The sequence below is a fragment of the Hemitrygon akajei genome, chromosome 16 (assembly GCF_048418815.1).
Source record: "Hemitrygon akajei chromosome 16, sHemAka1.3, whole genome shotgun sequence".
Taxonomy (NCBI): domain Eukaryota; kingdom Metazoa; phylum Chordata; class Chondrichthyes; order Myliobatiformes; family Dasyatidae; genus Hemitrygon; species Hemitrygon akajei.
Genome location: NC_133139.1, coordinates 31,354,869 through 31,370,772, shown reverse-complemented (window position 1 = coordinate 31,370,772; position 15,904 = coordinate 31,354,869). Strand labels below are relative to the sequence as shown.

At 42.6% G+C, this 15,904-nt stretch overlaps 1 long non-coding RNA gene across 1 annotated transcript in view; it reads right to left on the bottom strand.

Moving 5' to 3' along the window:
• Window positions 1–2,360: 2,360 nt before the first annotated feature.
• LOC140739938 (uncharacterized) overlaps window positions 2,361–15,904 on the bottom strand; it is a 369,849-nt gene continuing 356,305 nt past the window's right edge. Inside the window, exon 3 of the long non-coding RNA XR_012101774.1 lies at window positions 2,361–2,666. This is a non-coding gene — a long non-coding RNA (uncharacterized lncRNA). The remainder of the gene's footprint in view (window positions 2,667–15,904) is intronic.

Here is a 15,904-nt window from a genome sequence, read left to right as displayed (position 1 = left end):
GTGACCACAAGATTAGAAACTTTATGCTGGGGGGAAGAAGCACACTCAAAATGTTGGAGGAACTCAGCAGGGAGGGGGAGCGGTACAGGAACAAGGTAACGGAGGGGGTGACAAACAAAGACATAAAGAAAAGGAAAACTCAAATATTTGAAATGATGAATGAGACTGATTTGAATGGCTGTTAGTGTCTAATTTTAAGTGAAATTACAAACAGATGTTTATTGCTAGTTTCGCAAAAAGTGATTATGTATATTTCGGGATGTAAGGACTTCCAATCATTTGAAGATTCCCATTCAAATTGCTCTTTGAAAGTTTTTTCTTCAGCCCCCTGCTGCATGCTCTCACTCCTAACTCTGCAGCCCAGAGGAGACCTTGGCCCCTACCCTAGCATGAGATATGCAGCACAGCAGAATCGAGCCCAATACCAATCGAATGACTCATCTGAAAGTTCAGAAACCATCTGATTCCAGTTAATTTTTATACCCTGAAACTATTGACTGGCGAAAGTATACATGACATTTTCCTTCAAATTATTGCCTAGTCAAAATCCTGGATCTCATTTTGTTTCTTCATAGCCCAATCTTATTTCATCTTTATTGCTTTCCTCCATCCATTTCCCAACTCCCAAAACACTTTACCCTGAAATACCTCTTGCTGGGATTCAGCCCCAGAGGTACCTGCTGCCCCAGTGTCAAAACTGTGTTAAACATGACATTCTTGTTAATAGAAGTCAGAAAGTTATTAGATATGGCGTGCATCATAGACAGGCCGAGCTGCCCTCATTCAGACTCAAGCACACATCTTCTGTCAGGGACAATTATATGCTGATATGGCAATAGCCTACATTCAGCATAATATAACTCACTATTCCTACCCCTGTCTCCACCTCCCCAGCCCAAGAAGCCAAATGTAATATCCTTATTAGTGCCCCAGTCAAACTCAACTAAGTCAGCTGAGAGTAATGAAAGAGGCTTGGTGTTTTCTGATCTGTGTCGCTGAATAAATCAATGTTTGAGGTAGGGAGAGCCAGGAGATAGAGAGAGAGGAAAAGAAGCAGGTAAAACAAAACAGGAAAATAAAACAAGATTGGGAGACTGCTTTGCCGAGCACCTACGCTCCGTCTACCTGAAAAAGTGAGCTCTCCAAGTGGCCACCCATTTTAATTCCACTTCCCATTCTGATACGTCTATCCATGGCCTCCACAGCTGCCGTGACGAAGCCACACTCAGGTTGGAGGAGCAACACCCTATATTCTGTTTGGGTAGCCTCCAGCCTGATGGCCTGAACATCAATTTCTTGAACTTCCAGTAATGCCCCCCAACCACCCCCCTTCACCATTCCCCATCCCCTTTTCACTCTCTCACCTCATCTCCTTGCCCACCCATTGTCTCCCTCTGGTGCTCATTCCCCTTTTTTCTTTCTTCCATGGCCTTCTGTCTCTTTCACCAATCAACTTCCCAGCTCTTTACTTCATCCCTCCCCCTTCAGGTTTCACCTATCACCTTGTGTTTCTCCCTCCCCTCCCCCCCACCATTTAAATCCACTCCTCAGCATTTTTTCTCCAGTCCTGTCGAAGGCTTTTGGCTCAAAACATCAACTGTACTCTTTCCCATTGATGCAGCCTGGCCTGCTGAGTTCCTCCAGCATTTTGTGTGTGTTGCTCGGATTTCCAGCATCTGCAGGTTTCCTCTTGTTTGTGATTGGCTAAATGATTGACGATGGAAGAATGAGCACAAGAGAGCTAGTGAAAAAAAAACAAAGGAAGGCAGTGAAGAGCAAAGTGAAGATAAGTTGCTGTTCCCGCAAGAATTTCCTCTGTACCTTGGCACATTCTCTTTTCCTTCCTACACCTCTTACCCTTGCTGAGTTCTTGAAGGTCATTATAGGACCACCACAAGGACAAATCCACCTCCGTGGGGAACCCATGGATGACTCATGGTAACTAGGTGCACAGTTATCACATTAACAAAAACAAAAACAAAACCTGTTTCCTTACACTTTGCTGCTGCTCTCTCAACCTCCAAAGGAAGATCACTATTTAGCTTTGACTGCATTCTCTCAAGTATTTCTTTAATCCCTGCTCTCTGTATTCTTCTGTAGAGCACTTCTAACTGGACCCATCGACACAATGAGTTGAGGGCCTCCCAAGCATAGTAGAATTTACCATACTAAGAAAGGACAATGAGCAACAGAAGATTCTTCGTGCACGCTCTTCGGAGTTCCTCAGCTTTCTTCCTGTCTTACTGCTCTCATACTCTCAGGACAGGAGAAGAAGGAGCAGAGAATTGAGATAGTTGGTGATTTAATTGTTGCAAAGGGAGGAAAGAATAAACCAAACAAGTAAAAGACACGTGGTTTAGTGCTAGATGCTGCTTAATTGGTTAGACAATCTCAGATTCTGATTATGAAACAAATGTTCTGTAATTACTTCTGGAGCTGCTGGTCAAATAGTTAGACAATCTCAGATTCTGCAGCTCCAGAAGTAGTTACAGAACATTTGTTTCTGATTGGAAGGTGACCAGATATGTGGAGAGACTTGCCGATTGCCAGCATTTCCACCTTCTGACCTCCCTTTTGCTGGTGAGGCTAGCAGGTGGACTCTTCCAGCTTTTGCATCAGCAGGTGTCCGCTACTGATCTCAGTGGAGGCATCGAGAGGCTTCCAGTCTAAGGAAAGAAAAAACAAGAAAACAATATTAGAACTGTGAAGTACAAAACACTGGAGAAGTAAACCACTGCAGGCAATGGAAATCTGAAATAGAAACGAAGAAAGCCAACAATAGTCAGCAGGTATGCATTCACCGGGACCTCTTAGATACTGTAGATGTACAATTAACAGGCCTTCACACAACCTGCACCACCACCACCTGCGTCATGTAGTTTCTCTTGTTACTCAATATGACTGATTTTGCTTCCCTCAGCACAGATGCCGACTTGCTGTGCATTTTCTCTTTTTGCTTTGCACAGGATGCTTCGGCAGCTCACAGAGCATGAGAGTAGAGGGGATACGCTCGAACTGTATGCAATGCTGACCAGACCACAGGCTGAGCAAAGCACACAGCACTGGTCACCACATTACAGGAAAGTGTTATTGAATTGGACAGGAAGCAGAGATTTATGAGGATATTACTAGGACTGGAAAATTTCAGCTATACTAAGATGTTAGGGGTTTTTTCAGTTTCTAAGGAAATAATCCTTGTTTTTCTGAGTTATGTAAAGTTCTAAAGGCCTTAGTTAAATAAGGACCTGTTTCCCCTCAGCTGATTATTTATTTATTTAGCGATACAGTGCAGAATATGTCCATCTGGCCCAGCAGTCTGCCAAATTTAACACTAGCCTAATCACAGGACAATTTACACAATGACCAGTTAACTTACTAATTGTCACACCTTTGGACTGTGGGAGGAAACCAGTGCACCGGTGGAAACCCACACGATCATCTAGAGAATGTGCAAATTCCTGCAGACGGTGCTGAAATTGAACTCCAAATTCCAACGCCCTGAGCTGTAATAACTGCTACTGCTACTGTGGTGCCCCGACTGATGGGTAGAAAACCAAGGGGCATAGGTTTAACGGAACTGGTAGATGGATTAAAGAATAGATGAGGAAGAGGGTGGTGTAGGGCCCTGCCTGAAAGAGTGTTGAGGCTGGACACCCAACACACAAACCACACTTAAAAGATGCCTGGCTCTGAGCCATGGCCTGCAGCCCCATGGACCAAGAGCAGTGAGGTAGGATTAGGTTGCTTAGCACTGACACAATGGGCTGAATGGCCTTGTGTGCTGTAAATTTTCAATTATTTTCTCTCATTCAGTCAGAAAAATTGTGTGCTGACATTTTCCTGCCCTATACAGTGGATTCCAGTTAATTGGGACACATTCGGACCAGTACATTCTGGCCCAATTAAGCAGCTTCCGCAGTTAGCCAAAGTTTCATGGAAATAGTTAAAAAGATATGAAAAAGACAGACTACTGTTGAACTGAGTACTGTAACAAATTATCACTCCGGTCTTTAAGAAAGGAGGAAGGCAGCAGAAGGGAAACGGTTGGCTGGTTGGCCTGGCCTCGGTGGTTGGGAGGAAGTTGTTGAAGGTGGATAATGGAGTGCTTGGTGACACAGGACAGAACGGCACAAGATTGGCCTGGTGTCCTTAGGGGAGGGTCTTGCTTGGCAAATCGGTTGGAGTTCTTTGGGGAGATTGCAAGTAGGATGGATGGGTGGATGTGGTGGGTGTTGTGTGTTTGGACTTTCGGAGGGCCTTTGGCAGAATGCTACACCTGAAGCTGCTTACCAGTTTGGGAGCACACGGTGTTTCAGGAGGGTCACCGGCATGGTTGGAGCATTGGCTGATTGGCAGGGGGCGGTCAGTGGGAGTTGGTGGTGGAGATCCTTTTCTGGTTGGCTGCTGGTGACTGGTGGTGTTCTGCAGGGGTCGGTGTTGGGACTGCTTCTTTTTATGCTGTATATCAATGATTTAGGTGATGAGTGGATAGCTTTGTAGGCAGATGGTGTGGTGATTGGTGGAGGGACAGATGGTGTTGAGGGTGCACAGGTAGGCTGTAGGGAGAGACATAGGCAGGAAAGTAGCAGATGGGATGGAATGTTGGAGAGTGCATGGTCATGCTCTTCAGTAGAAGAAATAAATGTACAGACTGGTTTCTAAATGGGAGGGGATCCAGAAGTCTGGGTTGCGAGGGGACTTGGGAGTCCTTGTGCAGAACACCCTGGAGGTTGACTTGCAAGTTGAGTCAGTGGTGAGGAAGGTAAATGTAGTGTTAGCATTCATTTCAAGAGGTCTAGGGTGCAGGAGCAAGGATGTGATGCTGGGGCTTTGAGGGGCACTGGTGAGGCCTCACCTTGAGTATTGTGAGCAGTTTTGGGCCCCTTATCTAAGAAAAGTTGTGCTGGCATTGGAGAGGGTTCAGAGGAGGTTCACAAGGATGATTCCGTGAATGAAAGAGTTATCATACAAGGAACGTTTGATGGCGCTGGGGCCGTACTCACTGGAATTTAGAAGGATTAGGTGGGATCTCATTGAAAGTTTTCTAATATTGAAAGGCTTAGGAAGAGTAGATGTGGAAATGATGGTTCCTATGGTGGGGGAGTCTAGGACAAGAGGGCACAGCCTCAGGATAGAGGGGTGTCCATTTAAAACAGAGATGCAGGGACATTTTTTTAGCCAAAGGGTGCTGAATTTGTGGAATTGATTACCACAGGCAACTGTGGAGACCAGGTCATTGGGTGCATTCAGGGCAGAGCTTGATAGACATCGAAGAGTACAGGGAGAAGGCTGGGGAGTGGGGCTGAGAAGGGGAAAAAAACGACCAACTATGATTGAATGTTGAAGCAGAATCGATGGGCCAAATGGGCTAATTCTGGTCCTATGTCTTATGGTCTTGTATTATGCATTTAATGAAATGCAGAACAAATTAGAACACTACTAATGCTACAGGTGGCTGACTGTTGTATCCAACAATGACAGGAAATCAGTGCGGGAGAACTTTTCAAGTGAAAAAGCCATTACACTGGGCAGTTCCATTCTCTTGACTTCAGAAGTCTGAGTCCAGTTGGATGAGTTGGCGTCGCAAATGGGGTCTTCACTTGTAGTGGATGACCATAACTTCTTCTGTGCCTTGTCATGCTCTCCACATAGTGTTGCAGAACCGCCTTCCTGGCTGTTGGCTCTCAGTATAGGTGTCATCTGCCCAATCCACCGGAGCTGACTTTACATGCTAGGACAGGCATGTCTCTATCTCACCAGGGTATGAGTCCTGCCGGCCTCATCTGGTTTAGTCCACTCGTTGAAGCGATGTGCCGGGATGTGGCCCCTGTCTCATGTGTACAGCTACCTGGAGCCACAGGTGACAGCTGAGTGTCCAGTGGAGGCCAAAGGTAACATTCAAGATGATTGTCGACACCTTCATATTCTTTTAGTTCCCAATTTGTTGATGTAGTGGAGTTTTTTCATTTTCATTCCTGGTTATTTGAATGAAACTGCAGTAAGCAAAACAGTTCTGAATTGTCTTACTGTTTATTTCTCACCAACTATCAGTGATGAAAATCACTGTTTTTAGATGCACACAACTGATACTATTTAAAAACAGTTTAGCTCTAAGCATGGTGATGTGTCTAACAGCCACACAAATACACATGACTAACACTAATTAGAAACCGTTGGGCAACAAGCTCCTTTCCCCAATTAAGCGTCACAGTGTCCAAAGTAAACAAAGGGAATCCTGGATATTTTCTCAGTTAGTTTTTGTTCTTTAAGAGTTGTCCCAAAGAAGTGACTTCCCAATTAACCGATGGCCCAATGAACCAAAATCCATTGTATTATCTAACACTAACTGCACAACCTTGAATACAGCCAATCGAAGTTGGCAACCATAGCTTAGAGCAGTAAAGACATGTGGCAGCTTCATAGCCTCATAGGCTATTGTGTCTTATAATGTTGGCAGAAAATATTTGGCATCTTTGACTGGTTAAATTGGGCAAGCAGGGCAGCCTCATTGCAAAGCCAAAACCTTCCACCTAATTCTTTCTTTAAACAAACAGCTATGATGATCTGTAAGGCCAACAATCTGCTATAAATGTTTTACCAGACAGCCAAGCTTACAAGCTGTTCCACAGGGAGAGCTGTCTGCTCAGCAGAACATGCCATTAATTTAAGTTTTTAGTGTTTTGGAAAAGGCTGGTACTGGAAAGTAGACGAACATTCCTAGGAAGTGCTGTAACATCTACTTCCAGAGCCAGCACATTGATAAATACAGTTTTGGAGAAAGGGGGTTAAAGTTTCTGCTAGAATGTTTGTATTAATATGTTCAAGTTTCACAGATCACAATGTATATGTATACACCTGGCCATTCACAGTGAATCCTAAAGAGAACCAAACTACGATTCCCACCAGATCAAATAATGAATCTGATTTTGTGGAGCTGGACTCAAGACCACTCATCACATACCTTGCACACAACAAATGCACTGTGCTTCCAACAGGGCAAATGGACATCTTTAGGATGCAACATTAAACTAAGATCTTTTCCTCTCTTAAATGGATTTAAAGATCACAAGGCATAATTCTGAAGAAGAGTGAGGGAGTCGGCTTCAGTGTTTATCCCTCAATCAACACACTTTAATAAAATAGCTATCTAGTAATCATTGCATTACTATTTTGTGGATTCTACAGGCTATTGGGTTTCCCATGTTAGAACAGTGACATTAAAATGCTTCACACTCAGTGGCCACTTTCTCAGGTACCTCCTATATCTAATAAAGCAGCCACTGAGTGTATGGCCATATTTTCTGCCTTCATCACATCCTTGTTTACCTATGCTGCTGCCACTTTGAGGAAATTATGAACTTGTATCCATAAGTATCTGTTCTATAACACTCCACAGGGCCCCATAATTTATTGTGTAAAACTGCCCTGGTTTAATCTCACACAATGTATCACTACACCTACCTGAGATAAATTCAATCAATTATCCTACTTTCCCATTTGGTCCTGATCTTGTCCACCACACCATCAATTTTTGTGTCATCCAAAAAATTACCATTCAAGCCACCTGATCCTTTCTACCAAGACAATTTTGTATGCAATGGGCTAGCTCACCCTGGACTGGATCCCACGTGACCTCACTTTCCTCACCAGCTACCCTGCAACATCTCGTCAAAAGCTTTGGTAAAGTCCATGTAAATAACATGTTCCACCCTGCTCTCAACAATCCTCTTGATAACTACTTCTAAAAAACAGAATTAAACTTATTGGGCATGATTTCCCCCACAAAAGCAATGCTGACTACCCCAAATCAGTCCTTGCTTTTCCAAATATAGGTAAATCCCGTCTCTTTGAATCTCCTCCAATAACTTTCCATGCATTGGAGTTAAGTTCACAGATTCACAACGACTCCATGGTACACTCAACACAGACAATTAATTGCATGCACTGTAGGGTCTTCATGATTCTACACATTGTAGAGTCACTGAGACTTCACTGTGCACTCACTGGGACCCCATGGTACAGATGATACGGTCTCTGAGAGCACCTGTTATACTCTCCAGTCTCATTGAGACGCTATGATTTCTCTTTCGCATCACTGAGAGCCCATGATGTTCTCCATATTCACACAAACTCTTTGGTCCACCTTGCACCATCAACAAGACTCCCATGGTTCCCAACCTGGGGTCCACGGACCCCCTCAATTAATGGTAAGGGTCTATGGCATAAAAAAGGTTGGGAACTCCTGCTCTATATGATCCCTGAGATCTCATGATACACTGTGTCCCATCTGTAAGGGCCTGTGGTACAGTATCATCACTGAGACTCAGTAGTATATTCTGTACAGTCACTGAGGCTTCATTGTATGAAGTTCAAAGTCAAAATCAAACTTACAACCAGAATACATACACATCACCACATACAACCCTGAGATTCTTTTCCTGTGGGCATACCTAGCAAATCTATAGAACAGTAACTGTAAACAGGATCAATGGACAGCAAAATGTGCAAATGCAGATATAAATAAATAACAGTAAATACAATTTTCTGCGGCCCGCAGAGAATCGCCGATCTGTACAATCACGGGCATTCTCTTTTACATTCTGTACTGTCACCGAGGCTTCATGACACTCTGTACACAATGAATGAGGGGCCACGTTATACACCATACAGTCACCGAGAGTCTGCGGCTCACTGTAAACCATCACTCAGTCTCCATGGTTATGCATGGTAGAGTACACTTCATGCAGTCAGCAAGCCTGTATGGTTCTAGCAAAACACTCAAAGTCCATTCTGCAGTGATGGGTGTGCAATGACGTACAGTACAATGTGTTTACAACAATGTGTGGACGGCAATATACAGACTTTAGTGCACCAAAGTGCCTGAGGTAATTATGTTTACATTGTTGCTTATCAGCAATTTGCATATAGTTTTGCACGTATAAAATGCCTCTACACAATAAGTTTACAGAATTGGGTGAAAGTAAGTGTGTGCACAGTATAATGGAGATGATAACTTTAAAAAGTTCTACAAGTTCAACCTTCTTTGGCTGATTTTGAACTCCCTGCACAAGCTGAAATTTTAATGGGCATCTCTTTGCTAAAATCATCTGAAGTGTTACCTAAAACTTAAACATGCATGTGGATGTCTTTTAAGGATGAAAACCTAGAATGTGTGAGTTAAAGAAAAATTTATGATCTGTATGAATAGATTGTGCATCAGGTGTTAAAAATTCATATTGTACTGAACCTAAAGTGGACAAAAGACAGGAAAGAATCAGAAACGAAACAGATGTCTGTGTTGCAGAGGAAGAAGTGCTATGAACAGAAAATATGACCTTGGTTAACTTAAACACATAAAAAAAAGAAAAATGAGTAGAAGGAAAAGCTTACGAAAGGAATGAATTAATCACAAGAGGCTGAATAGATGGAGAAATAGTGGTGTGAAAAGTTGGCAAAATGCCTGACAATTATAATGTGATCTCATTAATATATTCCACTTGTTAGGCCAAGAGAATAGTTAAGAATTGTTATTGAGAAATATTTCAATTTGTTATTTAATATTCTACACATTAATAATCACAATCATTCACTAGACAGGATGCAAATGCCTGTTTAATAACCAAAAGCAAAAGAGAGTCTTGTTTTTATACAGCTCTATTCACATCCCTTTTGGAACTTCTCAAAACACTTTACGACGCATGTAGTTCTGTTGGCAATACAGATGGCATGTGGTGTGGTCAATGAAAGGGATTTAAAAACACCAGAGCATACCATTCTCATAGTGAGCAACCACTTGAATACTAAATTTCTGAAGTCATTCTTTTATTTTATTGACTGGGGACTTGTCTGAAATTCTTTTGTGCATTACCTCCCCACTTTTCTTACTTCAAATGCTCTGCATTAATAATAACAAATGTCCAGTATTTCTAATAGTTAGTTTGGATACTTCCTACTGTGGAGGGAGAGTGGAACAAAGCCAGTAGGGATCAGAACTTCCATCCATCTACATATTCAAGTGGAATTTGCTGACTTAAGCATTCATATTCTCTAAAGTGAAGACATTGGACAGAATCTGGAAAAATGTGTAAGCGTCAGGAAGTCACCACTAAGTAGACTAATAGGCTGGGTCTGTGTTCACTTGAGAGGAGGAGATTAAGTAATGATCCATCTGAAGTGCTTAAGAATGAAGTTGACAGGGGAGATAGACAAAATTTATTTCCTCTGGTGACTGACTGACTGAGTGACAATCAGATGGCTGCACTATGGAAGGATTACAGAATTTAATCCATCAGGTCCATAGGCTGTGCAAGAGCAATCAGTCTCATGCCAGAACAGGAGACGTTGTCTTACGATGAGATTAGCTTTATTTGTCACGTGCACTTCCATAGTGAAATATGTAGTTTGCATCAAATCAACACTGCCAGAGCCAATATAACATGCCCACAGCTCACTAACCATAACCGTATGTCTTTGGAATGCCGGAGGAAATTGGAACACCCAGTGGAAACCCATGCAGTTATGGGGAGAATGTACAAACTCCTTACAGACAGTGGTGGGAATCGAACCCCCATCTTACAGCCGGCGCTGGAAAGAGATGGGCTAACCGCTACGCCAACATGCCTTATAAAAGAGTTCAAGGGTGAGGTTAGGAAACACGTTTGGTTCACACAAAATGCCATGCAAAGTTGGAAGATTTTGAGGCTAGGTCAGTGTCATAAACTGAAAATATAAATTTTACTGATGACAGAGTAAAAGAGTAATAGAGACAATGTAACGATACGTAGTCAGCAGAGAGAACAGCCTTGAGCTGGTATAGGGCAGTATGGCCTCTAGTTGTTGAATGATTATTCATCCTCAATGATAGCATGCAGAATCCAAAACTAGATGATCAGAAACCTGACTAAATGTCCTTCAACAAACTTACAAAGTGCATAGGTGGGCAAATTCTAATATGATCGGTTACTATGCCTTTCACCTCTTTCCCATTTGTGCTAAATCACAAGCAAAATTCAGAAACGCCATTCTTCCCTTAAAAGGTTCCCATAGATTTGAAACACCACAAAAGCTCAACATCAAGCATAAGACCAGAGTAAAAATATTAAAGTCAGGTTCAAGCAGTGTAATCTTCTAGTCACTGAGCTACCATAGAAGTACAACTTAAAGTTGAGTTTTTAAAGTGTTTGTTTTGATTATACAGGAAAGGGATTGGTGGAGTTCCCCTGAGGTCAGCATGAGAGCTACTGCTTTTCTAAGCATATATTAATTACTCAGTCTTTGGTGGACAAAACACAATTTCCAACTTTGCTGATGGCAGGCAACTTGAAGGAATAGTGAAATGAGAGGAAGCTGGTAAGGTGCTCTAAGGAGATATAACCACAAAAGATTTTGCAGATGCTGGAAATCCAGAGCAACACACGGAAAATGAAGGAGGAACCCTGCAGGTCAGGCAGCATCTATGGAGAGGAATAAACAGTTGACATTTAGGGCCAAAGCCCTTCATCAGGCCTGCAAACTGAGGGGGGAAGAAGCCAGAATAAGAACACAAAGTACACTGCAGGTTCTGTGGTCAAAGCAACACGAACTCAGCAGGGTCGGGCAGCATCCGTGGAAACGTTTTGGGCCGAGACCCTTCGTCAGAATAAGAAGGGGGATGAGAGGAGGGAATACAAGCTGATAGGTGACAGGAGAAGCCAGGTGAGGATAAAGGTAGGTGGGTGGGGGAGGGGGATGGAGTGAGAAGCTGGAAGATAAAAGGTGGAAAAGGTAAAAAACTGAAGAAGAAGGAATCTGACAGGAGAAGAGAGTGGACCTGTGGTGAACTAGATATACCTGTCTGACTGCTCCTGTGGCTCCTCCCACAGACCCCTGTATAAAGGCGACTGTGGGCTGCTGCTCTCCCTCATTTTCCCCAGGATGTAGTGCTGTTTATTCTTCCAGTCAATAAAAGCCGATATCTCACTTCCTAAGTCTCAGCATGAGTTATTGATGGTGCATCAGGACCATGGGAGAAAGGGAAGGAGGAGGAGCACGAGAGTCCATGAAGGGAAAGCTGGCTTTCCTGATAATGTATGCTGAATTGTATCTACAATTCTCTTTTCCGTTTGTCCAGTGCTCTTTCTTTCCTAACTAAAGGCAATTTCTTTCAGGAAAAATGCTGGAATCCATTATTTAGGAAACGATAACAGAGGATTTATAAAATAATGGGACTGAGCAGACTCAGCGTGGATTTATGGAAAGGAAATCATATTTGACAAATCTATAGGGGTTTCTTTCAACTCTTCAGTGATACTAGAACTTTTGTTCTCCATTTTCCAGGATGTTTTTTGTGACTTCTTCCAAAAAACAGACATACAGTATTTAAAAAAAAATTCTCTGCCATTTCTTTGTTCCCAATATAATTTCTCCCGTCTCAGTCTTCCAGTGATTAGTTTTAGCTAATTTTTTTCCTCTACAAATCTAAAGAAGCCCTTGCCGTCTGTTTTTTGTGATTCTCACCAAATTACCCTTGTGTTCTGTTTTTCCTTTCTCGTTCACTCTTGGTTCTTCTTGCAGTGATAGAAGAAATTGCTGAGGCAGCATTTGGGATACCTTGCGCAGGTTTGGTCACAAATTTAAAGGAAAGGTGTTATCAAACTAGAAAGACTGCAGAAAAGACTTCTCAGGAGATCGCCTGGGTTTATCAGCCTGAGCTACAAGGAAAGATTGTATAGACTAGGACTATCATCCCTGGAATGTAGGAAATTGAGAGGAGATCTAACAGAGGTAGATAATATTGAGGGGTATAGTCATTTTTGCAGGAGGGGACATAGATTTAAGATCAGAAGTGAGAGATCTTAAAGGGACATCTCCTCACACAAAGAATGGTGCCTGTTTATTTACTTATTGAGATACAGCTTGGAATAGGCTCTCCCAGTCCTTTGAGCCGCGTCATCCACTGTTCGCCCAGTTTAATCCTCACCTAATCACAGGAAATTTTACAATGACCAATTAACTTGGCAACCAGTGCATCTTTGGGAGGAAAACAGAGCACCCAGAGGAAACTCACGGGGAGAACGTACAAACTCTTTACAGACAGCAGCAGGAATTGAACCCTGGTCGCCTCTACTGTAAAGCGTTGTGCTAACCACTACACTACCGTGCCATCCCAAATTGCAATGAGCTGATAGAAATAATGGTTGAAGTGGGCACACTGGCAACATTTAAAAGCCATCTAGCTAAGTACATGGATGGGAGTGGTTTAGAGGGGTGTCAGTCAAATGTGGGCAGATGGGACTAGCTTTCTGGGCCACACAGCTGGTATGTACAAGTTGAACCAAAGGGCCTGTTTCCATGCTGTATGACTTTACGACCAAAACTTTCTCAGTTTCCAAGTTTACTGCTTTCTGTCAACACTATAAGCATTTCTTTGCTATTACGAATACTGTCTTTAACCTCATGTGTGAGATGTGGTGGCACTGCTTTCCCTATTGGATTTTATGCATTAAACTATACATAATACATATTCTACTTGTATATGCAAACATAATGTGTTCATGATTTAATCATTAGCCATTGCTTATCTACGGCCATATCTTTTAATTTGGTTTCCCCATTTACCATAACCAATTCATGCCTAATACCTTTGGGTTTTGCTTTGTTTAACCATATAACCATATAACCATATAACAATCACAGCACGGAAACAGGCCATTCCGGCCCTCCTAGTCCGTGCCGAACTCTTAATCTCACCTAGTCCCACCTACCCGCACTCAGCCCATAACCCTCCACTCCTTTCCTATCCATATACCTATCCAATTTTACCTTAAATGACACAACTGAACTGGCCTCTACTACTTCTACAGGAAGCTCATTCCACACAGCTATCACTCTCTGAGTAAAGAAATACCCCCTCGTGTTTCCCTTAAACTTTTGCCCCCTAACTCTCAAATCATGTCCTCTCGTTTGAATCTCCCCTACTCTCAATGGAAACAGCCTATTCACGTCAACTCTATCTATCCCTCTCAACATTTTAAATACCTCGATCAAATCCCCCCTCAACCTTCTACGCTCCAATGAATAGAGACCTAAAACCCTGGTCTCAGGTTGAATTAAATTACCTTTAACCTTTATGTAAAATTCTATCATAATTATTCTTCTCTGTAGGCCCTTTTGCCAGAAGGTTGTTTATTAACCCTTTCATATAGTTCAAAACTGGATTCAAATAATTTCCTAGTTCCCTAGTTGGCACCTTTAAATCCTGATTTAGAGAACCATCTGATATGGGGGAGGGGGAGGTGGAATCTCGCTGAAACCGACAGCATACTGAAAGGCCTGGATAGAGTGAGCGTGGCTGTTTCCATTAGTGGGAGAGTCTCTGATCTAATGGCAGAGTCTCAGAATAGAAAAAAAAGTTCCTTTAAGACTGAGATGAGGAGGAATTTCTTCAGCTAGAGCATGGAGAATCTGTGGAAGGGCTATATAGGCCAAGTCATCGGCGTATTTAAGGCAGAGATTGCTAGGTTCTTGATTGGGAAGGCGGTTAAGGGTGATGCACCATCAATAACTCTCCGAGACGTGAGGCGAGATATAGGCTTTTATTGGCTGGAAGAAAGAACAAGCAGCAATTGACCACCACACTACATCCTGGAGACTGAGACCAGGGCTCAGGCTCCAATCGCCTTTATACCGGGGTCCGTGGGAGGAGCCTTGGTCAGTGGGAGGAGCCACAGGAGCAGTCAGCGGGGGGGGGGGGGGGGGGGGGGGCGTGTCCGGACAGGTATATGTAGTTCACCACAAAGGGTTATGGGGAAAAGGCAGAAAGATGGGGTTGAAAACAAAATCAGCCATAATTGAGCAGCAGGACAAACCCAATGGGTTGAATTGCTTTCATGCATTCCTATATCTTATAGAGACCTCAGACTGTTTGCGATTACACTTGTGAATGAATGGTATCGGGGATAGTCTGCAATGGACTGATCGGAATGTACAATTTCTCTGCACTCTTTTGAACACCAGTTTACTTGGGTAAAAGAAATTCTTTGAAAACTAACGCTGGAGATAAACTTCCTGTCATTTCTCACAATCGAGTTAGACCCCATTCCAGTAATACAGACAGTACTGCGGGCAGCCCCAATGAGAACAACTTGGAACATGAAAACTGGTCAGGTCTTGGAGAGGCAGTAGTTGCTAAAATTCACTTCTGATTCAGCAAGCAGCATGAGAGAGGAGAGGACATTTGTTTTGTTCCTACTCTCCACTACATTTATTGAAAACATGCCCTTACATTAATCCCATTGGCTCCTTGATGTCAGGGCCTTTCTAAAGAAAGGTCATTGAGTTTTTATCAATCCCTTGGGCCTTCTCCTGAGATTTTAGTAATTTCACATTCATTTACAATGATTAATAACATTATTGTTTAAATTCCAGCACACTTCTCTTTCCATTTATATCAATCAGTGTCCAAAATGTGCAATGCATTACATTAAATGTGCCTGATTCAAATGTTCCATCCAGCTTTCCTTCCTATTCTCGGAACCTTTTTCAGTTTAAAAGTTCCAGAAACCCATGGGCTATTGCAGTGTGATTGTGAACAATCGCTGTTACATTTTTTGTTGTCACCCCTGTACAGACTGCGTTATGTGAATAACTTCTGTTTGGATCGTCATGTTTTGTAGAAAGTTCCAGAGACACAACCTTGAACAACCCGCTCTGTTGCTCATGTTCATGAGTGTGATTATGCTTATTCACAAATATATTTTGCTAGAGGGCTGAAATCCACTATTTTCAATGTCTGATTCTTGGCTCCTCACTTTCATTGCCAGTATAAGGCTGACTTCCTGAATGTTAACATATTAATTTTGTACAAAAGATTAATATGTACAAAACGTGAAGAGCTCAAATAGAAAGTATGTAAATTACATTTGGT